The following is a 20924-nucleotide window of genomic DNA, read 5'->3' as shown; positions in this document are numbered from 1 at the left end:
ATTTTCTATAGTGCACTCAATTTCAGGATACCATGTAAGTTTAAAGCTGATGAAAATTAAAAAAATTCAAAATGGATTGTTGGTCAGTTGTTTGCTTGGTTTGTAACAGCAACAGCACTTTCAGAACCTAATGTGACTATATCAAACCGAGGACATGGGAGGAAACTGCCTTTCCAAAGGACCTATCTAGGCAGCTCACCTGGCAGTTACCAAACTAGCAACCCTTGGATTCCCAATCTGATGCTCCACCATCTGAGCTATGCCAGCTGCTGTCAGGTTGAAATGTAAACTAAGAAATATTTGACCCAGATGCAATACTTGATTGAACAGATGACCATCGGGCCATGAACATTGATTGAATAGATGACCATCGGACAATGAAACCACTTTGATTACTTGCACTCACATTCTCACTAAAGCAGATTAACTTGTGTTCTTTATAGTGTTTAAACATTTACACAAGTTATCTTTGCTTTCCATTTTTCAGTAAGCTAAAAATGGATTGACATCTGTGATAAAATGGTCAGCACCTCCAACATGCATATTAGATGCTCTTTTTGTCTATATTTTGTTCAGCTATAGGTTTTTCCATGATGTCTTTTTGGATGTAATCAGTAACATTACAAAATATTGTATTTTGTAACTAAAATCCTGAACCATTCGAAGTCCTTGCCATATTTGGAGTTGTAATTTTATTCAGTTGTAATCTAATTTCTTAAAATCTCTTAGTTCTGGATCAAGTGCTCAATGATAATTAGTTATTCTTCATAATAATCTCCAAAATTGTAACTAAAATCCTGAACCATTCGAAGTAACTTGGCTCAGTCCTTGCCATATTTGGAGTTGTAGTGCCAAGACCAGTTTAAGCATCTTTGTAGGAAAACATGAATTATCTTGATTTTCAGATCGAAGATAATATGAATGGATTTACATCAATTTAGCAATAAATTCTGTTGTCAAACAGAGTCTTTACTTTAGGAAAACAATTTTAATATTTAAATTTGCTCCATTCATCAGCTTGTGTATGTATTTATAAACTTGGATATAAGTTATAAGTAAGTATCCATTGATGATTTAGACTTCTTGATCTTCAATCAGTAGCCTTCTTTAATATTTTATTTCCATTCTTGCAAATTAAGCAGTATTATGATGCAACAGTTGGGGTCCTGAGTGGTCAAAAGCACTCACTGTTATGGATCACTCCATCTCATCTCTGTCTGCGTGGATTCTAGTCTCAGGCTCTGCCAGTGTGGGTATGTGAGAAAGCTTGCCGGTAGCTTCTCGTGGGTCGGTGGCTGTTCCTGGGGTTTACCCAGATTCTGACTACACCATTAATACTGGCCGCCATATATAACCTATCTTGTGCTGAAAATGGCATTAAACCCTATAACAAAATCAAAAACAACTGCCACAGTTGATAAGCTTGCCCAGAATTTACAGGCATCAAAGTGTATATATCATTTAGGGCTGGTTGCTGATCATACTTGGATCCTGTTTACTCTTATCACCAGTGGAACTACATGTACATAACGAAAGACTGACAGTTTTATAAGCGAAAAGAAAAACAAAGACCTGAAATGTAAACAGAATTCTTTGCTTATACAAGAAAACATTGCATTATAATGAAAGTGGTTTTTATTGGCATGTATGAATGTAATGCAGTGTAGCCTAAATTTACCGCTTCCAACCAAGTGTGTCAATACATAAGCTTGACAACAGATATATCAAATCACAAACCTGACAACAGATATATCACTACACAAACCTGGCAACAGATATATCACTACACAAACCTGACAACAGATATATCACTACACAAACCTGACAACAGATATATCAAAGAGATATTTATTCTGCAGATACAATTATTCAGGGAAAAAATGGTAACCATTAGTCAGCGATTTGTCCAAATATTTAAGTTAATGACTTATCATTGAATTTTCTAGATATTAAGTTAGTAATTAGTTAATGAATTATCCAGATATTTATGTTAATGACTAGTCGATGACTTATTTAGATATTTAGGTTAGTGACTAGTCAATTAATTGCCCAGATTTTTAGATTAAATGACTTTCAATAAATTGTTTGAATGTTTGAATTAGTGACAAGTCAGTGCATTATATAGATATTTAGGTTGATGACTAGTCAATAAATTGCCAGATTTTTAGATTAAATGACTTGTGAATGAATTGTTTGAATGTTTAAGTTAATGACAAGTCAATAAATTATAAAGATATTTATGTTGATGACTAGTCAATGTATTGTCCAGATGTTTAGCTTAATGACTTGATAGGTGAAAGAGAATACTATACTGTAAATACATGGAAGAGTTACTAGGACTGGGCATAGGAGAAATGAGAGGGGATGGGGTGGGGTTAGTATGTGCAGTTTAGAACAAGCTTGGTCAATATTTTCCTGCAACTGTAGATGTGATGTGATGTGATTTGGATTTTTAACGTAGCTTTAACAATTTTTCAGTCATATCGCTACGATGTCTGCAATGTGGCAGTTTATAGTGATGTCTAGCACTGGGGCATCATGCTGCAGACATGTAGCATGATGTCCCACCCAGTCACATTATCCTGACACCGGGCCGACCAGTCCTAACACTAACCTCTTAATGCTGAGCGCCAAGCAAGGAAGCTGTTAGTACCATTTTTGTAAGTCTTTGGTATGACTCGGCTGGGGATCGAACCCACGACCTCCCGCATCCGATGCAACTGTAGAACAGATTGAAGAGAAATATGAATATTCCAGGTTTCTCTCTTTCCCCAGTTGAACAAAACTGTATTTCTGTCCTTGAAAAAATGTGCACATCATTTTATTGGAGGAAAGAAAGGGGTTTGACATTGAACATAGGTAGAAAACTTTATTATAATTATTGACATCTGACAATGAACCTAGGTAGAACACTTTATTATAATTATTGACATATGACATTTAACCCAGGCAGAACACTTTATTATATTATTGACATCTGACATTTAACCCAGGCAGAACACTTTATTATAATTATTGACATCTGACATTTAACCCAGGCAGAACACTTTATTATAATTATTGACATCTGACATTTAACCCAGGCAGAACACTTTATTATAATTATTGACATCTGACATTTAACCCAGGCAGAACACTTTATTATAATTATTGACATCTGACATTTAACCCAGGTAGAACACTTTATTATAATTATTGACAATATGTTGCCGTCGTTAACCTTTCTGCATAGGTATCAGACCACTAATTTTCCAAGACAATTGTTAAAAGTTTGAGGAATACTAAAATGCCTACTACAATCACATGAATTTCTTTATTACAGTTATTGTGACAGTTGTAATATATTTGATGGTTTATTTTTCTTGGTGATCATTTAAGATAAGCGACAGTAAAGACAATCAATACTGGAGCAGCAGAGAGGGTGAACAGACCTTTTGCCTTAATGTCATGTTTAAAAAATAAAGCTTCATACGAAAATGAAAATATAAGGTTAATAATGCCAAACTGAAGCCTCTAACTTACCGAGAGTTTTTCTAATTGGGTTAGTTTATTTTGTTACTTTATCTCTGTAGTTAGTGTTTTTTTTTAAATTTGTAGGTGCGTTCGCTTAGCTGCCGGACGTCCCATTGAGGTCGCACCTTCTCTGCTGCTACAGTTAGATCTGTTTCTCAACCAAATATTTTATCAAGTCCTATTTGATATCGTGGCCGAGGATCATGTAAATGTATTGTTATAAATCAGTGTGGAGCAGATTGTGCTTTTGAAAAGAAATATAATAAATAATATGGGTCTATATTGTTTTTGATGTAGAGCATCCACCCCCACAAGTGGATTAACAACAATAATAACAAAAAATAATAAGCATGCACTTACAGGCAAATGTGTAAAATGTGGTACAAATAAATATAAATTTATTTGATCTTGTATGAAGACAGGTAGTGATATCGCTACTTCAGTGGTAAAATTTACCAGGAACTCCATGAGCTAAATACCAAGGAGAAAAACATCTTCCAGGATATAGTATTGCGGTCATGGAACTTGACTTGATAAACAAGATCAACCAAAACCTGGTGAATATCCAATAAACACTATTGATAAAGCGTGTCATATTCATGATGTTGCGTATAAAAAATCCAGATCTGCAGGAATGACATATTGCAGATGTGAAGTTGATTCATGCATTAAATTCTATAAAAAGATAAATCTTTCAGAGAATCATTAGCTAATTGGTTAATGAGATCTGCGATGAAAAGTAAATTATTATTCGGAGCCAGTAATTAATCAACCGATTATTGAAATAATGGAATCGAATATTATAGCCCAAGAAGATACTGGAAAGGTAGAGCAGCGATTCATAAACTCGCTGATGCAGCAAATGTTACACATTCTGTTGCTGAAAAATGGTTAGCATGACAGGCAATATGGCAAATTTATCTACACCACCTAAACAAATTAAGCATTCACATTTTGATGTCAGCACTCCTAATAAAGTTCATCAAGCAGATATTTTATTTTTACCACACAATACTATCAAAATTGGCAGATGTCAATTAACATACAAATATGCATTGACTGTCTTTGATGTTGCAAGTAGGTATAAAGAGGCAGAGGCGTTATCAACCCAAACAGCAACTGAAGTTTCATCTGTTTTTGAACGAATTTATCAATGAGGACCCTTGCAATGGCCACAACTATTACAGGTTGATCCTGGCAAGGAATTTCTTGGTGCAGTATCATCGCTGATGAAAAAACATAACGTTGAAATCAGACGAGGACACACCACAGTTCATCGTGATCAGGCATTTGTTGAACGATTTAATTGAACACTGGCTGCACGGTTATTTGGATATCATTATGCAAAGGAAATAATTCAGAAAGACAAGAGATCTTGTGAATGGGTTGCAATATTACCAAGTGTGGTAGCTGCGTTAAATAATGAGATTACTCGTGCGATTTCTATGAAACCCATCAATGCCATTACAAAAGAACAAATACAATACAACGACATGACTTTTCAAAAAACCAGTATTAGGTAATGTTACTAAGATATTTATATGAACCTGTTGAACTTGAAGGTTGTAAAACAAACAGCGACTGATCCAATTTGGAGTATTACGACACATAAAATTTCCAGCATGGTAAGATCCACGGGTAGACCTGCAATCTACAGATTAGATTCAACTGCTTCTCAACGTGGATCTGTACGTGAACAATTGCAAGTAATTTGTGAAGATACATAATTACCACCGCATTCACTTTTGTAAACTAGCACCTTGATGTCGATTACATTCCAGACAGGTCAGCATCAGATTTTCGCGTGTATGACCAAAATGACTATTAATTCTGTCTATGGTAAATTGTCTTGGATTATTATTTGAATATTGCCACAACATTGCTGTGTTACAGCTCGCACAATGATTATTCTGTTGTTGTTACAATGTCATGATAAATTCAGCGTCAAGATCAAAGTCACATTTATTTTTTTTTTGTCACTCTGTTTGTAATTTTTTTCTCACTATATCATCACCATTGCCAGCAATGGTTTCCATAATTTGAGTATTATTTTCTGTGAAGTCTATGACAACTCTCTGCAGCTGAGATATTCTTCTAACTTGAGACACTGTGAGATAAACTAAATTTGACCATTTGATACGATCATCGATAATCCAAACATTTGTATCAGAGATGGTTAATCCTTGTGATGAATGAATCATCATTGCGTATCCTAGTGTCCTTGGAGTTTTGTCCCTGTCTCCATCAGGAGTTAACGCACTCTCAGCAACACTGACAGGAACTAAAACAATATCATTTAATACAAGATTTTGTTTTTCTGATGATCCTGGTATATCAGCGTCGATATTCTGTTATTGCGTATCTGCTGGTCGATATCACAATGGTACGGGTAGATTTTTAAAACAATCTTTATGTAACATAAATAATTGTTGTTGAAGTGTATCATGAACTATCTTTCTACTTGCAACTATCAAATCATTTGATCTCCACATATTCCAGAAACTTTTAATAGGTGTTTCTGAAATTATTTCATGTATTATTTCACATTGAATTTTATTCTGTTGTAATCTGATTAATTTCTTAAACTCTCTTAAATCTGGATCAAGTACTCTATGATAATTAATTATTTCTTCATAAAAATCTACAAAATTCCTCAGCCATTCATGTGGAGACAATCCAACAAAAGGTGGTGGTTGATCATGATAGCCACACATTATTACAGCAGTATCTTTTGTCAATAACCAATCAAGAAATATTTTTAACATTTCTAATGAAACAGTGCATATTTCATCCCAAACAATAATTCTTGGAATATACGGGTATTTCTCGCCCATTCGTTCAGGAGTCAATTTATCTCCCTTCCATCGAAAGAATTTATGATAAGTGCATGATTTAATATTTCTTTCTCTCATTTCTCTTGCGAGTCTGTTTGTAGGTGTTAATACAACTATGTAAAAATTCCGAAACAATTCAATCACACGAATTGTTTTACCAGAACCCCAGGCCCTTTGAGCTAAACTGTTTTATGTCTAGCTACAGGATCAAATACAGATGGTGCAGATGATAATCTTGATATTTGACTTTTTGGGTAATAAATATCCTTAATTTAAACGTCGGCAGATTCAGAATAATTAAGTATATTTTCTTGTTTTATTCTTCATTCACCCCATAATGCATAAGTGCCAATATGTAGTTGTCCTAGCAATCCTGTATTCTTGTTGATATAAAATGAATCCATAGCAACTCTGACAGCAAACTCAGACACTTTATTTATCATTGATAATAGAGTTATTGAAACATACGCAAGCATTGAAGATCTTAAATGAGTAAACTGCGGTGACTCACCATCAATATAAATCACAATTGTACCTAATTTAGGTCCATTTGGCAAGAAGACTGTTTCTTGATTTATAAACGTATTTCTATTCGTTGTATCAGCAGTTATAAAATCGTGTTCAGCATCATCTATAATCAATCTTGTACAATGTTGCTTATGATCATAAGTCCTCCCTGGGTAAATTTACCGATTATATTTCTGCTAAAATCTTTTGTGATTTTATTTTTAAAATCAGTTGTATCAGGATTTTCATCATCAGAATATCTCTTTTGTTGTGGTAACCAAACTTCTTTCTGTGGACGAGATGATATAATTGCTTCACTTACAATCAACACTATCAATATTTTTACATCGAGTTTATACCATAATAAAACTGTTGGTGCCCACATTTTTTCTAAAAAATGTTTGCCAAACCAGACATAACAAATCGGATGAAGATTTTCAGCAAACATAAATGACATGATACAAGCAAATACAAGCAAATTTTGTCAAATCAAAATTTGGTCATGGTCATTTATCAATACCCCAGTCATCTCGTGTGGAGGGTGTCGAACTCGCTCAAAATACTTAGAACACTCTCCCATACCAAAAAAACTTCCGGGATAACATGCAACCATATCAACTGAAATAACATCCCTATAATCATATTTAGTATTCCATAATCCACTATGTCCGTATTCGACACAACTGTGTTGTATTTTTTCAAGAAAATCCAATCGTGTTGGCTTCCACAATTTGTTTTTCTTTAGTAAAATGAGCAGCAACTAATGGAACGGTAAAACAATTACTCAGTGATTGTTCGACCCTGACATCGTCAGGATCATGGGTATATTTTAACGCAAGATTTTTGTCTTCTTCTTGGAGAGATTCTGTGCGATAAATATCTCCATTAGGTCGTACAAATTGATCATAATTTCCATTATCTGAACTTTGAAACACCCACATGGATATAGTATTATTCTTACTTATTTCGTTAATAAAATCATATATATCTCCTTGGTAAAATTTAACAACTCGATTTCATGGAAATAATGTTACTAAATTAGTCCACGCATGCGCATTATGATCAATAATTTCAATCGAAGCTCCTTTCGACTTATACTTTGATTCGTATAAAATCTCTCTGGTTATTGTTCTTACTCTTATTTGAAATTTTAATTTCTTTCCTAATTTAGCGAGGTCTTTGACAGATGCTCTGGTATCTTTAACTATTTCTCCCCACTCGTTTTTCATTTTATGTCTTTTGCCCGTGAAACCGTTTCCATGTATCACGTTTGTGACTCGTTCAGCTACACAATTTATTTTTGAACATTTCACCGGTTTTAGCTTATTAATGCTGGGTTTATCATTTATCAGAAAATTAAATAAAGAACCACAGTTGCATGGCGCACACTTTCATTTTTCGGTTTGTCAATACCAGTCAACATTCCTGGTCTGGAATTTTTACTTAATACGGTATTTGTTTCATTGCGAAAGCCAGGGTCACGTTAGTCACTGATAATCGAAGTATCATTGTTGCTAATGCAATAAACTTCGCTATGAAAAAAATATCTTTGATTGTCGAGATAATTAATAATCGTCACTGCTCATTTGTCGTTCATTGCAGCATTGATAACATCATCGACACCATCGGTGTTGCATATGATTTTAAACGTCGACCTCACATGAGATGCATCATCTTTACTAAATTCTTCCTTGGCTTCGTGACTACTATTAATCAAACGTTTATTAGTCTGATCAACCAGAACTCGTATCGGTAAGTCAGGGGATATTCTGTCAACAATAAATTTATCTTTAGAAGGCGTAATTTTAATTGTGGATAGTATCTCGTCCATATTAGTATTATTAAAACAAATATATATTTAAATTGAAAAATTATATATGTATATACTGATTCAAACAAAGAAAAAATATAGTTGGCTTATGATAGGTTCTACAACTCCTTGTGACAAAGCTTGTGTAAACTAATTCAGCGGATATCATTTATAAAGTGCACAGAGAAGGAGTTTAGGACCAAAATCATGTTTGAAGTGTTGTGTTGGAGTTAGAAGAAACACGCAGTTGTGTGCAATGTGGTGGTAACAAATACAGACAACTGAAAAAATATTATGATAAAAAAAATAGCACTGATAATAATGATAAGGTTATAAGAAACGCTGAAGACTATCCAGCTAGATTTTCAAAATAATAATTTTGACCAATAATCATTTAAACAAATAATATTATATATAAATGGAACAAAAAGAATTTGTGAGACATCCTATAATAACGAATTATGAAGCATCCCGTGATGGTGTAATCAGGCACTGTCGACTAAAAAGACCTTTAGTTAGCGATGTTAATAATTTTGGTTATCTAAGATTTACTGTTGGGAAGAAAAAAATATTTCTTTCATAAATTTATTTTCGAATGTTTCAGCGGATTAATCGAGAATGGTCTTGTGATCGATCATTCAGCCAATGTGGGTATGTGAGAAAGCTTGCCAGTAGCTTCTCGAGGGTCGGTGGTTCTTTCCGGGGTTTTCCCGGGTTCTTCCTCCACCATTAATACTGGCCGCCATGTATAGCCTATCGTGTGCTGAAAAATGGCGTTAAACCCCACAACAACAACAACATTGTGATCGATCATATTGATTCAGATAAGAAAAATTATTATTTGTGTAATTTGCGAGCTGTTACACAAAGTCAGAATTGCAGATTTGGAAATACTGCTTCTAATAGTAAGAGTGCAAGATCAGTTGTATCCGTAAATACAGAGACAGGCGAAAAAATAGAATATCAATCGACATATGCATCTGCTAAATATTTCGAAATTTGTCCTGCTTCAATACATTTTGTTGCAAATAAAATATACAGATCTGCTTTTTCGATAAAAAAATATAAACAAAAGATAACTTTTCGTTATTGTTGAAGGGAGAGAACTCTGTCAAGGTAAGATACCTCCGGTAGTGTTGCTACTAATACTATGTTACTATTTATTTATTTATTTAATTTTTTTTTGTCACATTCTACATCGCTAAATACAACTATTATATGATCATTTCGAGACTTCTATCATTTTTGGCGATTCAGGGGTAATTACATATCATATATAAAAAATCCCCGAATCGCCAATCATCGATACAATATTTATTTGATCATTCTGAGGTTTCTACGGTCAGTTGCACAACATCACTATATATAGTTTTATTCTTATTGTGATGTTTTCCCCGGTCGCACAATATGTAAAGTATTTTTGTGCTGATGAATAATCGTGATAGAACAATTATCTGATCATTCTGAGCTTTTATCATTGGTGTGACAAGTATATAAATTACTATAACATTTCAATATTGTTGAAGGGAGATAACTCTGTCTCTCTCTCTGGCAGAGTAATTCAGTAGTTACCTCGCTTGTTACTGCGAATGACCTCAAACAAGGGATATGACTGTAGCATTTCTTTCTCCGTTGAGCTTAATAGTTTGAGTCATTCTAATTAAATAATTAACCATCTATGTAATAATTAATATCAGTGAAGTAACATAATTGTATAATAGTTCAAATTAGTAGAAGGGTATTTACGGTTTCTAACTTATCAACACAAATGAAGGTAGAAACAGTGGCTATACACACACTGTTACATGTAAAATACAGCTAAGCTATTTTTAGATTTCTAGGTAAATAGCTGTATTTCAACCTTGACTTTGTCAGTGCAGAAATATAATGTGTGATTATTTTATACAGTGTTTAGAAACAGAAAATAAATTTATGCTGTAATTTTACTCAGTACTGTATAATCATCTGTAGCAATCCAGCATAGGTAACTTTATAATAATTTCTGAAACATATATCAGTAAGATTACAACATAGCGCAGTGGTAGCGTGGCTGATTCTCATACTTGAGGGTCGACGGTGGCGATAATCACGATTTTTCTAGAAGAAGAGGGTGGGGCTCCAGCCCGAAAGGATTTCATGTACACCTCCTCACCATGTTGAACGTGCTGAGTGCCGTTTTGCACTCTCCCCGGGGTTTGATATTGCAGGTGTGTGCATGAATTTGAAAATGTGGACCCTCCAAAAATAAGTCGTAGCATGATGTGAGCTCTAAATCTCACTGAAGGGTACCCCACACAAAAACATTCACAAAGAATGTCAGCCATGTTATATAATGAATTTTGAAAACATTAATATTATTATTTCTGAAATAAAAAAAATTAAAATATGACGGTACAAAAATCTCCGATGAACTAAATATTGAAAAAATAATTTGTGATTTTGAATCAATACAACAACAGAAAAATTGAAAATAAATATACACTATCCGCAGAATGCATATTAATTAAGCTAATTCATTAAGCTATGTTTTAATCTTTGGCTGTGGTGGAGGAAACGGAAATTGATAAATTCATCTTGCTATTGAAATTTCTGAGTTGACGTTCTGACAATGATAATTTATTTTGACCACCTGTGATCTGATAATTTTTTAGTGATATTTTTACTCCGCAGTTCTCTGCTGAACTTGATTGAAGCTTTTTAATCTGACCAGGAGTCAGACTGACACTAACAATATGATATGACATTATAAATATCATGAGCGATTTAATTACGTTTTGTACGGGGTCATCAATAACTTTCATTCATCCACCAGTACCCTCAAGCAACATTGATCAGTTGCTGAATATAACAGCGATTGCTTTGTAATTAACACCACCGCCTGGGTTCACATGAGCTCAAAAATGGACATCAACAACAGACTGTCTACTTAAATCAGGATGTTCGAAAGAGAAGTAATAGACCGGATACCGATTTATAAAATCTATCTGTGATATTTGCAAACCAGTATCTATATTTTGGTCACATCCCATAAATGTCATCAAAAATTATATGCATGCACTACATGATTATTTTCCAAATTCAATATATCTTCAGATGGTTCTTGTTGTCCGTTTATTCTTAATGAAACTTCACTAACTCCAAGATCGTAAAATATCATATGACTATGATTCTGTGAGTTTAATCGCTCAGAATTCTCAAAAAGTGATAAAGATATTTTTTGGTGCAGAAACACCTTGCTGGGATGCTATATGCCATGTAAATAAACCATTGATATTACTTTGAACACTGTTTGTGGTTATTGTTAACCATGACAACAATGATTTACCATCTGAATCCATAAAAGAAAGTAATTTTTGTTCTTCAGCAATTGCTGGAGTCATTACCGGCATCCACAATGAAAGTTTTGTCAATATTACTTTACCAGCATTGACTCCTGGAGCTCGCCCGATCTTGATTAGGAGAAATAATCATAGTTTCTACATCAGCATTTCTGGTTCCAGCAAAGTGTTTTGGTCGTGCTATTATAAAATGATTATGATCAGGGTCGTTAGAATCATCTTTGGCGAACATCATTGATGGACCAGCTGATCTTGTATAATCATCGGAGTATCTTGCTAAACCTATTATTGTTGTAGCAACATCAACCTCTTTCTGCATCGTTTCAATATTTTTCCCATCAATCATATACGTAACACTTTCAAACAATGCCATAATATCGTTATTAACAAAACCTTTGCTATAATTTGCTTCGTATACAGTATCAGCTGTTTTTATAACTTCACCTTCTACTTCAATAAAAGCCTTGGTGGGTAGAAAGTATATGCTTGTATACTGAACTTGCATTTCAATCCTTCCATGCTGATCTGGTTGTCATGCGTCATAAGAATAAATTTGATAATACCACACTGATTCAACTTTAAGGACTGGTGCGACCATATCTAACATTGGATCGGATATATGCTTGAGCATTTTTATTTATTATCGTCTAAAACACAGATGACCTCCTGAAATAAAACTCATTTTTTTCTTTGGTGTGGATATACCTACTTCATCAGTCATTTCTGCTAGTTTTTGATTTGCGGCGTGATTTATTATTTTACTGGTCTTTGCAGGCATGACCTCAGTGCTGGCCAGTTTCACTGGTAGCTGGGGTTTTCGTTGTACTAACCGTGATAGTATATTCTTAATTGCTGAAAATGATTTACCGGCAAAATTACTAAATACGTCGGGAATTTGTTCATTAACAAAATCAACAGCTTTCATTCCTAGTGGTTTTGCAATTGGTATTGCTTTTGGGGCTTTCCTTCTGAATAAACTTTGATCAACATCTCCAAATCCATCGCTCTATAGACTGGTAATCGCGAATTTATCACTCTGACCATAATCGGGCTGTGTTGAGCATTATGTGTAATCATCTTATTTGTTATTCATTTATCTAATCACTGTTATAATCACCAGTAATTTCATCGATGAGAGATCGATAAACATTGAAGTCCATGATACTGCCTGTAAAATTGTCGACAAATATCAGAAATTTCATTAATTATTTCTGGAGAATTATTTCCAGCACATTTTCCTCCAATCAGAATTTTTAGTCTATCTATGTTGGCAAGAATATTATTAGGACAAGCTATACAACCACTTCCTTAAGAAGAAAAACCACTTCCAGTAGACTGAAAGAATCGTGAAAATCTTCTCCTGTTTTTTTTTTTTTTTTTGGGGGGGGATAAAAAGTCTTGTTTGTTCTTCTTGTCTTTCTCGTCTCTATTTTTCTTTCTCTTTTTGTTCCGCATCTTGTCTTCTAAAATCTTTCATCGCACCTAAAATTGATAAAACTCCAACTGTCATCACTGGGAATGTTACTGCTATATACAAATATAAATCCTTAACCCAATCCCAGCTACCTCCTACTAACTGTCAAAATGTTTAAGTTTCACAAAATTTATTGATTCAGTTTTACTCGCAGCGGTACCTATTAATCGGCTTTGGTTAAAATTAATAATTATTTTAATACCTTCAGGCTTAAGTCTATTCTTGATTTTATTTAATTCTCAATCTTTTTCTTCTTCCTCCTGAGGATGAGGGTTTTTTTTTTTTGTTGTGGCTGGGGAATTTGTGAAGGAGGCTGTGGTTTTTGTTTTTGTCGCTGTATTTGTTGCTGCAGTGAAGGATGCTGATCAGAAGGTTCTTGCTGGTGGTGTTGTGGTTATAAAGTGTTTGTATGTCATCAACAAGTTTCATATATCTTAGATCATCATCTCTGGCTTGTTTTTATCGTAAAATACACGATACATTAATAACATTATCATCATTTACATTTTCGTAACTGGGTTTTAAAATATTAGGCTTATTAAACATACTATTTAATCTTATTCCAGGTAATTTATCTTGTTTAGTATTTTAAAGTTCTTCAATAACACCTTCTCTAAATTTATTAATCAGTTCAATATTTTCTTTTCTTACTTTAGGTTTTGGTGCAAGATCATTTTTTACATCGGCTATTTCAGTATGAACTTTGCCAATGCCTTCAGGTATTTCTTCACCTATGCGGGGTGGGGTGGGGGGCGGCAGCTATCTTAGTTGGAAGATCTCATAAAATCGTTTTCGTTTGTTTAGTTCTTCTTGCTATTTTTTCAGTATCTGAAGCAGTTCTTTCCAACATTGGAAGAAGACATTTAGTAGCTTCTGCAACTTCGTCAGTAAATTTTGGAATTGGTTTAAATAACTGTTCTGTACCTTCTGCAAATTTAACTTGAGATACTTGATGTTCTTGTAGTTTTTGTTTGACAGAATCACGGTCAAGAAGAATTATTTTATTACCTCTAGTCTCTTTCCAGCTAATCAAGCTGTATAAGTTTCCGCAGCTGGTGCCATTATTTCATCAGTGATCATTTTAGTTACCTGCACAGATTTAAAACAATAAATTTACATGATCCTCTGTCGCGATATCGTATAGGAATTGATAAAATATTTGGTTGAGAGCCTGATCTTTTTATAGCAGCAGAGAGGGAGAGACCTTAATGAGACCTCTGGCGGGTAAACAAACGCACCTACACATTTGTAAAAAACACTAACGACAAAGATAAAGTAACAAAATAAACTAACCCAACTAGAGAAACTCTCTGTAAGTTAGAGGCTTCAGTTTGGCGTTATTGACCTTATATTTTCATTTTGATAGGAAACTTTATTTTTTCAAAAATGACGTCCTACCAAAAGGTCTGTTCACCCTCTCAGCTGCTACTGGTATTAAAATCAGCCTTGATCCTAGATACATCTACTGTTATTAAAGTGTGATGTGATGTGATTTGGATTTTTAACGTAGCTTTAACAATTTTTCAGTCATATCACTACGATGTCTGCAATGTGGCAGTTTATAGTGATGTCTAGCACTGGGGCATCATGCCGCAGACATGTAGCATGATGTCCCACCCAGTCACATTATCCTGACACCGGACCGACCAGTCCTAACACTAACCTCTTAATGCTGAGTGCCAAGCGAAGCAGCTGTTAGTACCGTTTTTGTAAGTCTTTGGTATGACTCGGCCGGGGATAGAACCCACGACCTCCCGCATCCGAGGCGGACGCTCTAACCACTAGGCCACCGGAGCGGTACTGTTATTAAAATTGGCCTTAATTGTAAATACATGTACTGGTGTTAAAATCTGCCTTGATCCTAGATACATGTACTTGTATTAAAATCTGCATTAATCCTACATATATCTACTGGTATTAAAACCTGCCTTAATTCTACATACGTACTGGTATCAAAATCAGACTTAATCCTATATACTTGTGCTGGTATTAGAATGTGCCTTAACCCTAAATGTATTAATCATACATGCATGTACTGGTCTTAAAATCTGCCTTAATAATATATACATGTAATGGTATTATAACCTGCCGTAATTGTAAATACATGTACTGGTATTACAATATACCTTAATCTTACATACATGAACTGGTGTTAAAGTCTGTCTTAACCCTACGTACATGTACTGGTTTTAAAGTCTGCCTTAAACCTACATGCATCTACTGATGTCAAAATATGCATAAATCCTATGTACATCTATGTATAGGTGTCAAAATCTGCCTTAATCCTACATGCACTTAGTTGGCACATCATATTAACTTCTTTTATGTTCAGAAAAATAAAGTTTGATCAAGTTAAAAATTTAATATGACTGTATGTTGTGGCAATAAATAATGGCTATGAAAAACTATGAAGAAATATTAAACTGCATGATATTGTAGTCATTTGCAATGTTCTTAACCCCATTTTCATAACACAGTAGTCAGTGCAATGCCCTTGACCCCACTGTCATAACACAGTAGTCAGTTATAATGTCCTTGACCCCACTGTCATAACACTGTAGTCAGTTGCAGTGTCCTTGACACCACTGTCATAACACTATAGTCAGTTGCAATGCCTTTGACCACATTGTCATAATACTGTAGTCAATGTTCATGTCCTTGACCTTACTGTCATAACAGTTTAGTCAATATTTAGAGAAATATTACTCCACACATTAAAATGTTACTAGATATTGTCAAATTCAGACTTTTGATTGGTCAGAATCTTTTCAAGCAAGATTTGCATCGGGAAATGCATTATGATGGGGAGACCAGAGTTCCAAGTGTAAAAAATATCAATATTCCTCCACACAAGAGTCCTGCTGCAGTGCTCATAAAGCAGTTAGTGGTGTGAGTCTATGTCTTTCCCAGCTGGGATACCACCCCTGTGACTGGTTGCAGATATGAATCAGATGAGGCCATGACACAACCATTGTATTATTAAGAAAGAATCTTTGTAATGATTACCATATGTTTTTAAATAATTTGTCATACTTTCTAAACATCTAATTACAGCCTCCCTGGTGATATCTCTGAAGAAATATTTATTTATTTGAAAAATTATGCCTGTCACAGTGAATGCCTGTTAGACAGAGAGCAAGATTATGAGAAACATGTCTTGATGTAAGATTTCACTAATAATCTTTGAAACTGCAGTAAATGGAGATTTTATTGCTTTACTAATTTCAATTAAGATTTTTCCAGTTTATTTTGGTATCTGGTAATATTTCTCTCAACATTGGCAGAAAATAAGGTTTAAATTCAAATGATATTTTAATAATTTATTTAAAATTGTCATGGTTTTGTCTGATAATTCATGTTTCAGGTACTATAAGGAGTGTTACTAATGATTTACTGTATTAAGGTACTTTAAAGGTGTGTTACTAATGATTTACAGTATTAAGGTACTTTAAAGAGTGTTACCAAAGATTTACTGTATTAAGGTACTTTAAGGAGTGTTACTAATGATTTACTGTATTAGGTACTTTAAGGAGTGTTACTAATGATTTACTGTATTTAGGTACTCTAAGGAGTGTTACTAATGATTACTATATTTAGGTACTTTAAAGGAGTGTTACTAATGATTTTCTGTATTAAGGTACTTTAAGGAGTGTTCCTAATAATTTTCTGTATTTAGGTACTTTAGGGAGTGTTGCTAATGATTTACTCTATTTAGATACAATAAAGAGTGTTACTAATTATGTACTGTATTTAGGTTTTTTAACAGGTGTTACTAATGATTTACTTTTTTAAGGTACTTAAAGGAGTGTTACTAATGATTTAATGTATTTAGTTACTTTAAGGAGTGTTTCTAATGATTTACTGTATTTAGGTACAATAAAGAGTGTTACTAATGATTTGCTGTATTTAGGTACTTTAAGGAGTGTTTCTAATGATTTACTGTATTTAGGTACAATAAAGAGTATTACTAATGATTTACTGTATTTAGGTACTTTAAGGAGTTTTACTAATGATTTCATTTATTTAGGTCCTGTAAAGGAGTCTTACTAATGATTTACTGTATTTATGTACTTTAAGGAGTGTTACTAATGATTTAATGTATTTAGGTACTTTAAGGGATGTTAATAATAATTTACTGTATTTAGGTCCTTTGAAGGAGTGTTACTAATGATTTACTGTATTTAGGTACTTAAGGAGTGTTTCTAACGATTTCAAGTATATAGGTACATTAAGGAGTGTTACTAATGATTTAATGTATTTAGGTACTTTAAGAAGTGGTACTAATGATTTACTGTAGTTAGGTATTTTAAGGAGTGTTACTAATGATTTACTGTGTTTAGGTACTTCAAGTAGTGTTACTAATGATTTACTGTATTTAGGTACTTTAAGGAGTGTTACTAATGATTTACTGTATTTAGGTACTTCAAGGAGTATTACTAATGATTTACTGTATTTAGGTACTTTAAAGGAGTGTTACTAATGATTTAATGTATTTAGGTACTTTCAGGAGTGTTACTAATGATTTTGATGTATTTAGGTACTTTAAGGAGTGTTACTGATTTAATGTATTTAGGTACTTTAAGGAGTATTACTAAAGACTTACTGCATATCACTGAAAACTTTTGCACTCACGAAATGCAACTGGCTGAAGTTTCATTCTGCATTTTCCTTAATTAACTTGCATTTTGTATGTATGCAAGAATTAAATTTGAGCCTTGAAAGAATTAATGTTAATGAAAATCTTGCTATTGTATTAATGCTATTTTATTAATATAAACATTTTGGAGGTCTCATTTGCAGAGATGATCTAATGGCCACAATATATTTGATCTTGAGTCAGAGCTTGAATTTTTTTGGTCAACCAATTATGAAAGATTTTTTTATTATAAAATTCATGTTTGCCTGAAAACAGAAACTCTGTTAAAAAAGCATAACTACCTACAGGCCTGAAATGATAATCAGATTTTCTTGGTCAGCATGTCAAACTAGTGCTTGAGTCTGTTATTTGCATTCTTAAATGAAAGCCAGCTATACATGAAATTAATCAAACAGTATTTAAAAATATGTCATGTTATTTAAATATATCAACATATTTCCTGTCCATTGGTCTTGAAATATTTGTCACTGAAATTCTGTATGAACACGTACAAAAGATAACTGATCTTTATACAGTAGTTAGACCTGTTGAATATTTGTTTCTTAGTTGGTGTTTAGCTTTTATCTTCCATAGCACTGTGACAAGTTTATGATTTATGAGGTGTGAATAAACACTTAAAATGACATGGGACATGACAGGAAGTATACACTGGTGGTGCAAAACCAAAAACTATACATACCTATGTAGATTTTGTTTTTAGTTTTGTAATGCAATTATGCAGTATACACAGCTAAATCAGTTAAATACATGTCTTCAGCTTTATTACTCCAAACATCCATTCTGAAGGCATGTATTCCCCAGTAAGCTTGTGTGTACATTTTCATTTCACATAAACAGTCTAAAACATGAAGATTTTCCCTATTAAACTTGTGTGTACATTCTTCCTTATTTAGTCCAGAAGAAGGGCTGTTTGGGGGTATTCTTCCTTATTTAGTCCATTGGAAGGATCAATGGAGGCATACTTCCTTTTCTAGTCAAGGGAAGGGCTGGTGGGGGCATTCTTCCTTATTTAGACCAGGGGAAGAGTGGGTGGGGACATTCTTCTCTTCCTGTTATAAGGGAAGGGCTGGTGGTGGCCTTCTTCCTTTTTTAGACCAGGGGAAGGGCTGGTGGGGGGGGGGACATTTTTCCCTATTTGATCCAGGAGGAAAGGGCCAGTGGGGTCATTCTTCCTTATTTAGTCTAGGGGGAGGACCAGTGGGGGCATGGGAAAAATGTTTGAAAAGTAGAGGAATGGTATTATGAGACCCTCTTAAAAAAATATTTCCTGCAGGTGGTAAATGGTGGGTGATTTATCATTGAGCAGGGTTTATCATCAGAACATTTCTGCCAGCACTTTGACAGGTCATTTGGTAGTCTCCTAAATTCTTGTCAGTCTGAAGTGGAAAATGACCAGCTTTCGAAGCTGAACTTGTTTCTTACTTATAAGACAGATAATTTACTTTTGGAAACAACTGTAGATAGGTACAAAACCTGATTAAACAGTTGCCAAGAAAATGTCACAATCTGAGACATTAACACCTTGAGACTGTTTAAAGAAAGCCTCCACAATGTAATTGAAGTAGACTGGAATTGTGGGAATGGCATTATTAGAGCTCTCTGTGCATTCTTTGCATAACAATAAGCATGTATAAGGAGTTTCATGGGCCAGACTAAGTATTTCCTGTCTGTAAGATTTTGGAACTACAATTTGATAGGTCACTGACCACTCGTCACCAGCAGGTACCTCAGGAGGTCTCTATTTTCTCATAAGGATTCAATTTTTAATGAAATAACAGAGAGGCACTTCAGTGGCTTCAGTTTCACTAATGGCCCTTTGAAAGAAACATGAGATCTCAGGATCTTTTTCCTGTTCATCGACAAGTGATTGTCGTTTGTCAACCTGATTAGAATAAAGAGAATGAGTAGTTAAAAGAGGATCACTGTGATCAATACCTTCTGATTGATACAAACAAGGAGCGAAAGTGACCTCATCAAAAACCTGACCAATACATGTGTCAGCTAAAGGAATACTTTCCTTATCAACTTCATTCTCAAAAGCTTTCTTTGTCATAGGTCTGGAAACTGTACAAGCTGGGTATAAAGCAGGTAATTATTTTTCAATTTGATCGACTTTCTGATCCAAACAAGGCTTGTCAGTTACAAGTGGATTAACCACAACCTTGTCTCCAGCTTAGTCATTGCCTAGTAATAAATGAATGCCCTCAAAGGGTAAAGCAAATACTGTCCTGACTGTCATGGGTCCTGAGACTAAGTCTGATGACAAATTTACACAAACGAGAAGAACATTAACAAAGCCATACTCTACTCCCTGAATAAGAACACTTTCGTTAGAAGAATTCTCAGAAAGAGGCAAAGTACCTGACAATAAAAAGACTCTGAGAAGCTTCTGTGTCCCTTAAAATTTTACTAGGGATAGGATTGGCCAAATCACCCAGGAGTGATGTAGAACCTGTCGATATGAATAGTTCATAATTCTCCATAATAAAATCAGACTCGGTTTTTTTCAACCCAACACATGTATTGCTTTCAATACATGACCGTGACCAAAACATCTTAGAAATAAGAGCGTTTGGAATAGGTATGTCTTGATTCTGATGGTTATTTTTCAAGTTAGCAGCAATCAGAAAAAAGCGTGTCCATTCTTCTTGCAATAGGTACATGTAGGAAGAGACAAGGATCTTTGATCAAACTTATCTGAAGCTTGATTTGTTAAAGTTGTGCCAGTTTGGAATTTAGAAGGGCTTGTATTAGACTGAAATACTTTTCTGCCAGAAGACTGATGAGTGGA

At 34.2% G+C, this 20924-nt stretch overlaps 1 protein-coding gene across 1 annotated transcript in view; it reads left to right on the top strand.

Moving 5' to 3' along the window:
* The window catches only part of LOC149803939 (plexin-A1-like), a 444256-nt gene that overhangs the window by 132980 nt on the left and 290352 nt on the right, over nucleotides 1-20924 (top strand). The gene's annotated exons all lie outside the window — the stretch shown is intronic.

The sequence above is a fragment of the Sinohyriopsis cumingii genome, chromosome 3 (genome assembly GCF_028554795.1).
Source record: "Sinohyriopsis cumingii isolate HCF-2022 chromosome 3, ASM2855479v2, whole genome shotgun sequence".
In the NCBI taxonomy this organism is placed as follows: domain Eukaryota; kingdom Metazoa; phylum Mollusca; class Bivalvia; order Unionida; family Unionidae; genus Sinohyriopsis; species Sinohyriopsis cumingii.
This window is presented reverse-complemented; position numbering and strand designations above follow the sequence as displayed.